The sequence below is a fragment of the Sinocyclocheilus grahami genome, unplaced genomic scaffold (assembly GCF_001515645.1).
Source record: "Sinocyclocheilus grahami isolate Dianchi unplaced genomic scaffold, SAMN03320097.WGS_v1.1 scaffold225.1, whole genome shotgun sequence".
NCBI classification, from domain to species: domain Eukaryota; kingdom Metazoa; phylum Chordata; class Actinopteri; order Cypriniformes; family Cyprinidae; genus Sinocyclocheilus; species Sinocyclocheilus grahami.
In genome coordinates, this window is record NW_015505404.1 from 438,007 (window position 1) to 451,004 (window position 12,998).

At 37.2% G+C, this 12,998-nt stretch overlaps 1 protein-coding gene across 1 annotated transcript in view; it reads right to left on the reverse strand.

Moving 5' to 3' along the window:
• ripor1 (RHO family interacting cell polarization regulator 1) overlaps positions 1 to 5,063 on the reverse strand; it is a 74,769-nt gene extending 69,706 nt beyond the window's left edge. Inside the window, exon 1 of the mRNA XM_016287777.1 lies at positions 4,493 to 5,063. The gene's annotated coding sequence lies outside the window, so the exon portion shown is untranslated. The remainder of the gene's footprint in view (positions 1 to 4,492) is intronic.
• Positions 5,064 to 12,998: the final 7,935 nt, after the last annotated feature.

Below are 12,998 nucleotides of genomic sequence, written 5' to 3' on the forward strand. Positions count from 1 at the left end.
CACAGTCTGTGATGATTTGGGGTGCAATGTCATCTGCTGGTGTTGGTCCATTGTGTTTTTTGAAAACCAATGTCACTGCACCCGTTTACCAAGAAATTCTGGAGCACTTCATGCTTCCTTCTGCTGGCCAGCTTTTTGAAGATGCTGATTTCATTTTCCAGCAGGATTCGGCACCTGCCTACACTGCCAAAAGCACCAAAAGTTGGTTAAATGACCATGGTGTTGATGTGCTTGACCGGCCAGCAAACTCACCAAACCTGAACCCCATAGAGAATCTATGCAGTAATTAAAGCAAAAGGAGCCCCTACCAAGTATTGAGTACATGTACAGTAAATGAACATACTTTCCAGAAGGCCAACAATTCACTAAAAAAATTTTTTAATTGGTCTTATGAAGTATTCTAATTTGTTGAGATTGTGAATTGGTGGGTTTTTGTTAAATGTGAGCCAAAATCATCACAATTAAAAGAACCAAAGACTTAAACTACTTCAGTCTGTGTGCACTGAAATTATTTAATACACGACTTTCACAATTTGAGTTGAATTACTGAAATAAATGAACTAATTCTAATTTATTGAGATGCATCTGTATATGACAGACTGATATTTACAATATAGGCTTATAGGAAAAACAATGCTCTGCCTACATTTTTGCAACTCCAAAAACGTACCTATACACACAGTTCAGTTTCCAGCAAAAAGGAACGCTAGTGTCAGTAAAACACCAACAATTTAGATTTTTTTTTCCCCCACAAATTATGATTATGGGTCAGATTATTGATTAATAAAGACTTATTTTCGTGTGGTTCCTTGCATAATACTATTATATAATGCATTTTAACATTTACATCAAATACCAGCACCATATATATGGCTTTTCTGACATAGAAAACTTGCTCGGTGCCTCACCTGGTACAGAAATGCACTTGCGATGCAAGTGGTGATAAAAGAGCTGAAAGTCTTGTAAAAGCAAACTAAAATGGAATGGTTTCTTCAGTAAATGTATTTTTGCTGAAGGTTGCTTTTGTTAAGACTACTGGTTTGCTTAAAACGTCATAATCTTTAAAGCACACAGCAGTTGTTAGAAGATAAAGTAAGAAACTATTAACTAAGCATTTCTGAACAACCTTTATTGAGTGATTCTGTAAATTGTCAACTATATTAAAAAAATTATAATTTGGTCCCTAAATGTTGTTTTTTCAACAACATATTTTGTGAAACATCCAGTGGTCCAGGTAGCTGCTCTGAGCAGAGGCGAGTCTGAGAAAAAGTGGAGTTTAAAAATGAACACCACCCATTGTGGAGGCACACACTGCAATCAAACAAATTAACCATCGCTAATAACATGCCACACAAACTACAGTAGGAGGCCCTGTGTGCATGTGATGTGTGTCTAAACAAGGAGAACGTGTGCATTATTACATTGAAAACTAAAATGGTAGTGAAACTATTTTCACTCAGAAACTGCTAGGAAATTTCACAAATAATTACAAAGGGATGCCAAGTAACATATTGAATTAAACATGAATTTTCGAAGTAGAAAGACTGGAACTTTATTTTAAAACATACTCCAAATATTTTGTTTTATTTACAACTTTTCTGAAGTAAAATCTTTTTTACAGTGGAATCTCTGTGAAGGTATAACACAGAATGATACATTTATGTGCTTAAAGTCACAAACTAACCACTGCCAGTGAAGCTGAAACAACGGAAAAAGTTTGTGCTTTGCAAGAGAATCATCCAACCTTCACAATACCGATAAAGAGCACACTTCCAGGTGCAAAAGACTGGAGGAATCATTGGTAACCTCCCACACAGATCCAGACACTCATTTCACGACGTGCTGGCTTCCTCTGAAACTAGTGGTTGTCTGACCGACAGGAAGAAAAATGAATGCACTATCTGCTTTCCCGAAAAGGAAGGGAAAGCATTGTAGAAGATAAAAGGATAAATAGATGCTGGCAGCTAACCTACATCCATTTCTAAGAAACAGAATCCCACAATACAAAATTGGGAATAAATACCCAATTGTGTGCTGCCAAATCGCTAGGCATTCTGCACTCTAAGAGTAAGTCAGGTAACACAGATTTCATTTCAAGCCAAAAGCATGAAAGTTACTGTAGACGTTTTTTTTAGGCCAGTAAACAGTCAGCCCAGTCCTTCCTCAAGGGTAGGCGTGCCTATTTTCAGAATGGTCAGTCAGGACAGACAGTCTTTCCTCTGGGGGGAGGACGTGCATGTCTTTGTGAGGAAACAGAATGAAAAAGAAAATAATCGGGAGAGAGTTTATAGAGAGAAAGTAGAAGGGAAAAACTGCATGTTCATTGCCTTTCTGACTTAGTAAAGAGAGAACTGTTGAATGTAAATATGTTACTTAAACAAGACTAGGAACTACAGTACACATCTGGCACACTGTTTGGATAAGCAAATATGATGTAACTAAAAAAAAGAAGATAATGAAAGCAAAGGGAAAATGCCCCATCTAATCAAATAAAGCCAATTTTAAATAGAAAATATCCACCAAACCTCTCTAGCTTAATGTCACATTCACAACGATTTACAGATTGCAAAAAAACATGAAGTTGTCAACTAAGACAGTATGACCAGCAGCACACACTTTTACTTTATCACTTTCATCGCATTGCTTGATCAAATCATTAGCTAAATTAGGTCCCTTCATGTCGGTCCAGGTCTGCACAAAGGACAGATTGTGTGGCCCGTGGTGCTGCCCACAAGGCTCTGAGTTTTCCAAAAGAAGTGTTCCCACACTCTTCACAGAAAGTACGGCTGCGGGTACAGCAACACAGCCTCATGGTTAGTAGAGTCACAAGATTTGCAGCAAATCTCACGTGCAAGTTCATAAATAGCACAGCACACAAAGAACTGGAAGTCAAGACATAGCCACGTCAAAGGAATGAGGACATTTTGGCTTTCCTGCTTTCTGTGTCATGTGGAGAGGATAGTCGATAAAGTTGTAGGACAGGCAATAGCTCTGTAGAACAGGGTCCATTTAGGGACCTAAACTTTAAAGTGGGCCGCTGATTATGGATTCACAGATTCAGATTTTGCCCAATACCGATACACTGATATTTATTTTCATGCTATCGACTAGGGCTGCACGATAAATCGCATGCGATATTTAACGCGTATCTTGTCAGTAAAGCCGGTTCTTTAATCAGCGGTAAATCTCCATCACCGACAAGCTGCGCAAAACATGCGCAAAATATGATTGTGGTTTTGCGCAGCTTGTCAGTGAACAACGGCTCTGTGTAGTTAATGCTGCTCCATGTGAAAGCCCACACGTGATGGAGATTTACCGCTGATTACAGAATGGCTTTACTGACAAGATGCGCATTAAATATCGCATGCGATTTATCGTGCAGCCCTACTATCGACAATAACTTCTAAATAAAACACTACAATTGATCATTTTTAAAGCTGTCAAATGATTAGTCGCATCCAAAATAAACGTTTTTGCTTACATAATATGTGTGTGTACTGTGTATATTTATTATGTGTATATAAATACACACACATACAGTATATATTTTGAAAATATTTACATGTCAATATTTATATTCATATCATTAATATTATATATAAATTCAACCTAATTAAATTTAATGAAGCATAAGTATGAGAAGGAATACTGTAACCTACATCAACATTTAATTATGTCCATGCACATTAAGCTTGAAGTCTTGAAGACAAAAAGGTACCACTGTTTTCTAAAATGATCCTAGTGGGCTTGTATGTCCTAATCTCATGTGAAGGACTGACAGCATACATCATGGTGCTCCTCTCCCATTCCACAACAAACTACTAAATGTGGCAGTTCGCATAGCCCAAAGTTGTTTACTTGCATCAATCAACCTAGCAATCTAGAAAAAAGAAACATATACTCCAAAGAAACAAAAAATAGGTTATTAGAGCCAGCATTCCCTAGCATGCATGGGGGGGGGGGGATCAGAGGGATTAGGTCGTGCAGGATTAGCTTCATGGGATATTCTCTTCTCTAAAGCAACTGAGAGGCTATGAGCAAGTACGTGTAGAGAGAAAAGAGAGGCTTCGAAGCAATAACACAAAGTTTCCTGACGGTGTCTTTCCGCTATGTAATTCCTGACTATTAATATCCGAGGTTGCATCTTTTACACACACATGCCAAACAAAGCTTTCTTTGTCATCTGAGCTCACTCTCAGTCTCCTCCATGCCATGTTTTGAGAAAGTCTATCACACTGCCTGCACATTCATTTGCAAAATAACTGAAAACTACAAATATTCACAGTTTACAAGGCAAATGCACTCGCTTTTACCAGGTAGCTCAAAATACATTGGCATAGACTGTTTTGTGTTGTCATTATACTTTACCACCTATTGTATATTTCCGTTAGAGATGTTTTAAATGTGACGCTTAAATAAGCACCGAATTTACTCAGTACATACATCACAATAACGTCGTTAAAATAAATTAATGAACACTGAAACTACATACATGTTTGTCAGGGTTGGTATCATCGATGTTTAAATCCAAATCCGAGTCTTTCAATCCGCGCGCTGATACTTTCAACGTAATGGATGGCACGAGTAAGTTTCTCGCGCAAGACATACAAAATATATCCTCGATAAATGCTCATGCACTGAGTATCCTCAATTCACTGCACACACACGGCGAGCCGTGTCACTTTCTCCCTCTGAAGGCAAGGCTGTAGGCTTGGTCCTGTCGTTATCTCGTAAGGGGTGTGGACAAAACACATGCAAATGAAAAGACGTCCATCCCCGGCGTGTCCACTTCACACCCGGCCAGCGTGGAGGGAGTATCGAGGCACCTTATTTCATGAGGGGAATAAGAATGTGATGAAGCAGGGGATATGTGAAATCTCCTTTACAGTCTGGTCAACAGTACACCCGCACTTGTACTTATAAATACACTTCACGCAAGATCCTCGTTCCAAATCGGAGAGAGGGGGAAGGGAGTAGGGGAGGGACAAAGATTTGAGCTTTTCCTGGCCTCTTTCAGTGAAACCCAAAGATGTGAAATTACACCCCTCACCCTCCCAAGAACATCATCACAAGGGTAAAACTGGCATCAGTGTCCTGCTTTCTGTTGTTTCCTCTCAAAACATGCTATATGCTAAAAACACTCATCATGCTTAAGTGTGTTGAACCATATGCCATAAAGGTACATATATTAAAAGTATCTGTTCCAGATAGATAGATATGACTAAAGAGTTATATATAGTATATTTGCATAGATGAAAAGACATTTGGAAAGTCTCTTGTTCAACCACAGTATTGAATGTTTTTATTGAATTTAGCAATAATTGGTATTTTAATTATATGTTGTATAATGCTAAATGATATCCACTATAATATGATTTAAAAGGAACAGAATTTCGTTTTGGTGTCGATTTATTGATGGGATTGTGGGGGTACATAGTCAAGAATCATTGCAATAAAGAGAATTGAAAATTAGTCAATGGAGTAATTTACTATCACCAAATAAAAATAAATGTTATAGCATGTTTATATAAATAGATCGTATAGTGGATAGGTTCCTGATGAGGAATGCAGCTACAGGTTAAATTATAGGCTAGAGTGGCTGCATGGCAATTATAACACCAGACTATATAAAGAAACGTTGTAGAGTATGAGAAACTGAGACGATTCTAGGAAGAAATGCTTAACAAGGACATTTTTCCGAACGTCTTAGGGCAAAGTTTAAACCACTACCATGTTAATATTATGCAAACTTCTTTTACTGTGTCACTAGAATGGTTTACCTCAATAAAACAAGTGCTATTGCTTCTTTGTGCAACAGTCGCTACCCCAATGCTTGGATGGATGATTGTTCTTAGTGGTGTAAGTCAAAAGAGCCTACCTCAATGACTTCAAGATACTTCTGTGCCTTTAAACGCAACAAGCATAAAAGTAACAGTTTAAAATGAAAGATTTGGACTGTCATGAGCATGTGTGACGTGTTGTAGCTAAAAGAGGAGATGCAACTGGTCTCAAAGGCCTTGGTCAGCTGTTGCTGCAGCAACACTGCTGGCGATAAACGAAGGTGATGTCATGTGTTTGAAGAGAGGCTTGACATGGCCACCCGCCAGCAAAAGATAGGCCTGAGACTGAAGAGAGGGATCAATGGTGGCTACCCTTTTACCCCTCCCTGTTTGCCCCCTATTCAAACCCAGCCAGCCATTATCTATCTAAATTCTGAATTCACTTCCCTAAATCACTGTAGCACACCCCCTACTCCAAATCACCCCTCCCCTCTGCGGTTTAGCCTGGACAAGAGCACTGCAAATTATCCACTGCCTAGGGCTAAAGCATGGCACCTAAATTATGCAATTAGGCTGCAGAATGTAGAGCGAAATCCAGGCCATGCAAGACGTGAAGGACCCTCATCAAACAGACTTTAACCCTATAAAGCCTTCTGTATTTGGTGTTAAACTTTCAACATGATCACAGCTTTGCAGAAGCACCTGTACACAATCTCATGTTGTGTAAATGATAGTTTATACTTTTTTAGCAAGTAAACGGTCTTTTAGTATAATCCTTCAGGTTGTAGTACATGTCTTTTTGCCAGGAAATCTTTAATTTTTATAAAGTAAACATATGAATAACTGTTATATGGTTAGTAATATTTCAAGATGAACACTTACTGGACTAAAGCAACTTAGGTTTACTTGATTTTTCATATATCATTTTAGAAAAATCAAGTTAAAATGTGAGTATCAAATGATACATAAGGTTTTTGAGGAACGGTTATTTTATCATCTCTCAATCATCATTGTTCTGCATTGCATTATGTTTTGCCCCACAATAAAACTACAGAGCTTTGATCATAAAATAACATCTTACCAAGACATATTATTGAGAAATATAGAGTGACAACAGATATTCATATGCATCTTACAGTGGGTACGGAAAGTATTCAGACCCCCTTAAATTTTTCTACTTTCCGTACCCACTGTATGTAAGTAGTCTGCTATACTGTTATAAAGATCAGTAAGTTAAATTAAAAGTTATCAGAATTGTATTTTTGGCCATATAAATAACAACTGCACCAAATTGCAAACGAATATGAGCTGCATATTCTCCTATATCATACTAGATGAGCCATAAAAACACATATGCAATCTTTTTTTTCCTTTTATTTCATATGTCAGGCTTTACATGGTTAATGGATGCTGGTATACAGGTCTAAATTAATAAATATCTGATCGTTTTTTTCACCACTTTATGGTTTTACACATTTCCCCCTTTCTACTTGTTTTCTAGGGTCAGAGGAGCTCAGAGTTGCTGCTGTCTGGCTGTCAATCACATGAAGCCCCCTCCTTGTACCATCTCCATGCTCATTGACCCCTGAACCTCAGTGTGTGCAACCTGCCTCTCAGACTCCCTGTGGGAATGTCCACAATTTATGGAGGAGGCAACGTTTGATCACTTCCTATCCTTCGTTCCTCTCTTTTTTTCTTTTATTTTAGCAGCTTGCGAGTTGATTTTTTGGATGTGTCACTACATAAAAAACTCTGACCCTGAATTATAATGCAAAGCATGTCTTTTTTGAAGCAAGGACGTGCCAAAAGTGGGCATGGATGTATTTATAAACTTGTCAAAGTCGCTCTTGTATTCTCATTCTCATGTGTTTCTCGTGTATTTTTGTCTAAGGCTGGCATGTACAACTGGGATGGTATGTTTGTGGGTGTTTTTTGGGGGGAAGGGCTGAAAGCAATGCGCATGGGTTTCATTTTTAAGTGCCACAGTGTCCAAATGCTTCTAAAAAGCCATATAAAGTAAGCAAACACATGACCGACATATGTTTAATGTTTTTAAAAACTAGTATATGGAGTACAGCAAACAGCAAAAAGGCTTTGAAATGTCTGATAAAGTGTTTATTTATCTATTTACTGCTCGGACATTGACGTCACAGCTTTGTAAGCCACTCCTTTCTTTCCAAACCAAGCTCCAGTTCTCTGATGCTTTCTCAGTTCCTCTCTTTCACTGTTCAGAAGTGAAATGCAACTCATTTTTGAAGAGGTTTACGGAGTCAGAGTCTTACGAAGGGCAGAGAACTTTCCATTTAACCGTCTCAGGAAGCCTTTTAGGATTTGTCAGCCACCCTTTATAGAAAGCCCACCCACTCACCCACTATAACATGCTGACCCACACAAAAGAAAGAAAAATGCATACTAACCCACACACATTACATGCCACCTGTTCACTCCATCTGCTACTCTGGCATTTCATAACGTGCACACGCAGTTATATTGCGCATAACAAGCACAGCAACATATTGAGCTTCACGCTAACTCACTAGTCAATAAAATACATATAGGTTTGATTGCTGGAAGAAAACTCAGATGCAAACTTTGTGATAAAGTCATACCTGGATGCATGAGAAGGTCTAATTGGGTCAGGCATCTCCAAAGCCCTCATTTTAGGGCTAGATGAGTCTAAGTGTAAACTCAGTATGCATACATGGACTCATATAAGAAGATTCAACAGCAATGAGATATTGCATCAGTGGAAATTATTACTGAAATGGATATGAAGTAAATGTAAATCTGGCATTACAGTGGCATAATGGGATGGGTGTTTTTGTTACTCTATTCTCTAGGGCCTAACTAGCACTTTGTCTATTGACTTTTGAAGATAGTGGTACTTAAGAATAGGCAAACCATTAAGTTTGCCACTATATAGTGCAGCTAGTCATTAAGACTACACAATTCTTATTAAGAGCACTTCAGACATGAAAAGTGGACGTCATGTACCATATCAGTTTTAAAAACTAAATTAAAAGATATTTATTGAAATAATTTATGAATTTTCCTCTTTATATTATGTTTAATTTACTTCTAAATGGAAATTAAAATATAAACTACCATATAATCCTAAATTCTGACAGGTTTCTCAAAGATTTCTTTTTTAATGTTAAGGCTGCACTTATTTGATACAATTAAAACAGGAATATTGTGAAATATTATTACAATTTAAATAACAGTTTTCTATTTCAATACATTTAAAAAATACATTTATTCCTGTGATGGTGAAGCTGAATTTCAGTAGCCATTACTCCAGTATTTAGTGTCACATGATTCTTCAGATATAATTTAAATTTAAATAAATTAGAGTTCTTTTAAATTGTAATATTTACTGTTTGTACTGTATTTTTAATCAAATAAATGCAGCTTTGTTGAGCATGAGACTTCATTCAAAAACATTAAAAATGTGTAATTATTCCAAACTTTAGAGCAGTAGTGGACTTCATTTCATAAAAATATTTAATGTGACTTCTTTAATAATAATAAAAGTCAATCACTTTACACTGAGCAGTTTATTTCAGGCTGTACTCTATAAAGGTCTCCGAGACCTTCAGGCAGGACACAATACCCAGGGGGTGGATCTTTGACCCTTCAGTCCACAGTTAATCTGTCTTTCCAGCCTAAATTCCTCTTAGATTAAAGCAGGGTGGGACCCTGGCGACCGGGTCATAATAATATGCTGATTGGTCCTTTCCCCTGGGCGCGCTGCTCAGCAGGCGGAGAGGAAGTGTGAGTGATGGCATCTCATGTGACTCTGCCTGTGAGTGAGCGGTGTGCACGTAAACACTTAGAGACTAGAAAGAAGTGTATATCTCGGTAGAGACAGTTAAGTTTGCATTTATGTACCCTTTTAGCCACAGTTTGAGGAACACAGTTGGACACAGATAGTGTCCAGTGGTGGGCGTGTGGATTACAGCCAATGTCCAGATCCAGGCCCGGTAATTAAGCTCCAACAAAAGGTTTCTTACTCAGGCTCATTTTAATGCTCCTATTGATAGCAGTGAAAAACTGCTGAGTAGCTGTTATATACAGAAAAGTGATGGTAAAGAAAAAGAGAGGGAGAGGGGGGAGGATAAGGAGCAGTGAAGGCAGAAGTGAAAGAGAAAGTGACGAATGAAAGCAAAGCCCGCATGCTGGCAGTGAGCTCATGCACATTGTGTCTTTTTGCATGAGTTGACCCACTTGGTTGAGTTTATTCTGAAGAGCAGGAAAGAGATAAAGAGAGATCTTCTTTATATTCCATTTAAAAATTTAAATCCGATGGCTTTAACACTTCCCTGGTGCAAATTAAAGCTGAAGTGTGTAAAATGTTTTGATGTTAAAATACTTTCTGCTATTCCAAATTTAATATGCAAAGACAGCAGTGGGCACAGAAGCTATCTGGACACTTAAGTGACAATTAAAAATGAATGGATATCTTTAAATAATATAACAAATATCAAACTGAGTGGTGAAGTTTGTTCTGAGAGCAGCGCTCTAGAATCATTTGTTTGCAGATTCCACTTTTTTGTTTGATATTTTGCTATTTAAAGTAGTACATTTTAATTCTAAATGGAAATTAAAATAAACATTAAACAAAATTAAAATAATCGTATAAACCTAAATTGTGACCGTCTTGTGCACAAACCTTTTTTTAAATTAAAGGGTGGTTATTTAATATTTATTAATAATATGATATATATTGAAAGAGTTTGAAGGCATTTCCTTTTTTTCAGCTTCTATAAGGATTTAAATAAGGCTTTCAAATAATTTTTAAATGTCACAAAACTTGGAACAACTAACAAATGTGTTTTGCTCTGTTGCATCTTGTATTTTCTAATGCAAGAACATGGTCTGTGTGAAGCTAAAGGAAATTTATTTCATTCCTGCAGCCACCATGTGAAGTGACATTTTCACTTTTTCACCCTTTGCATGTAGAGCAGCTTCTGTCACATGACAAGTGTCCCATCAACCAGGCCCTAAAACAACACCAAATAATGCAGTTCTGCCTAGTCAACAACAGTAAACAAGAAAGGCTACACAAAGAATGCATTTGTATTTATTCCCCTTATTTTAGGACTGTTTCCTAGTGCTGAGGTGTTTCCTATTCACTGTGAACTGTAATGCCCTATAAAGCCTATGTTCGTAATTTCTCTGGCTGCACTCATAGCCATTTATGGAAAGAAGCTGCCAAAACAAATTGCAGCTGTAGCATGCTGCATGTCTCACCTTCGTTGCAGAGTGTACATTTTAACAGCCAGCTTTACTTGGCTTTATATTTTTACTTACATTTTTTAAAAATTAATTAATAAATAGCAAACAAATATGTATGTATTGTTAAATACATTTCATTCATCTTTCATTGATAAACTTCATTGAGTCCTTGGTGATGAAATCAATGTCGTTGTCATCTACATAGAAATTAAACAAAATTTGTGGAAATTCTTCCACCAGTTTTTACTGAACCCTATTTAAATGTGTTCAGAGATTATTTTTTATGTGTTGAATGGATACAAAAATATCATAATATCCTATAATTACTGTATAATATAATATAATACACATTAATAAAATAAATACATTTACATGTCAAGCAAGCAGCAGATCATTTTCTCAGAGAAAGCGAGAACAAGGGACAGTAAAAGAGAGCGAGGTTTCCCTGCAGGCAGCAGGCGATGAGTGTTATCTTTCTCTCTACTGTCATTTCTCTGGCTGCACTGTATGGAAAGAAGCTGCCAAAACAAATTGCAGCTGTAGCATGCTGCATGTCTCACCTTCGTTGCAGAGTGTACATTTTAACAGCCAGCTTTACTTGGCTTTATATCTGTTGAATTGTAAAACTGGTATTTGATCAGACTACGATACAGTACATCATTGGAAACGTATTTTTACTTACATTTTTTTAAAATTAATTAATAAATAGCAAACAAATATGTATGTATTGTTAAATACATTTCATTCATCTTTCATTGATAAACTTCATTGAGTCCTTGGTGATGAAATCAATGTCGTTGTCATCTACATAGAAATTGAACAAAATTTGTGGAAATTCTTCCACCAGTTTTTACTGAACCCTATTTAAATGTGTTTAGGGATTATTTTTTATGTGTTGAATGGATACAAAAATATCATAATATCCTATAATTACTATATAATATAATATAATACACATTAATAAAATAAATACATTTACATGTCAAGCAAGCAGCAGATCATTTTCTCAGAGAAAGCGAGAACAAGGGACAGTAAAAGAGAGCGAGGTTTCCCTGCAGGCAGCAGGCGATGAGTGTTATCTTTCTCTCTACCCACAATAGAATGTCTCACTCCTTTCCACAAAGCCTCCATTGTGTAGGCAGGTGTTGTGTTGTTGTAGTTGTTTTCATTTACTAAAGATGCGTTTTATCCTGATTGTTTCTCTTTCCACATCACACATGTAAACAGCTGAGCTTGCCTAGGACCCCACATGATGTGTAATGTGACATACTAATTGCTTTCATGTGACTCTGACAGAAGTAGGGAGAATTGCATACAGGCCGGATATTATTACTAAATCGGGCTCTCTATGAAAATAAAAGTAAAAACAGGACAGATTGCCCTCCTGTGCAATGAGGTGGACTACATAAATCTGTTAAATGTTTTACTTTGTGTGTGTGTGTGTGTGTGTGTGTGTAGCAGAACAACATAAATGGGGGGAAAAAACAGTGGCATATGACAAATATGATGTTTATGACTCCTCCCTACAATAGCAGTAACCGCATATGAAATAATTCAGAATCATGATCCAACACTGCCCTCCACTGGACAATACATGCAGTATGACAACAGAGAGAGGCTGGTTACAGGAGGCCTCTCACTGGAATGAGAACAAACTTACAAATAGCTAACAAACAGCATACAACAATTCATTATTTTTATTTGTAGCACTAATGCAACACTGAATAAGGCCTTCAAGAAAGTGTTATATAATCAGCAGCATATTGAAATGGAATCAAGCTTCTGCGCTTATTCATTGTCCAACCTGCCCTTTTATCAGGAAGCATCAGGCCAACACAGACATTTAAAAACAGAGCAGGGCAGATGGAAAAATGACCAAACATTTCCTGCCTTTGTACTGCACATATCACTCAGAGCTCTATTCTGTTTCAGATGTCTCCTATCAAAGTCAGACATGCGAGCGCATTAGGGTGTATATGG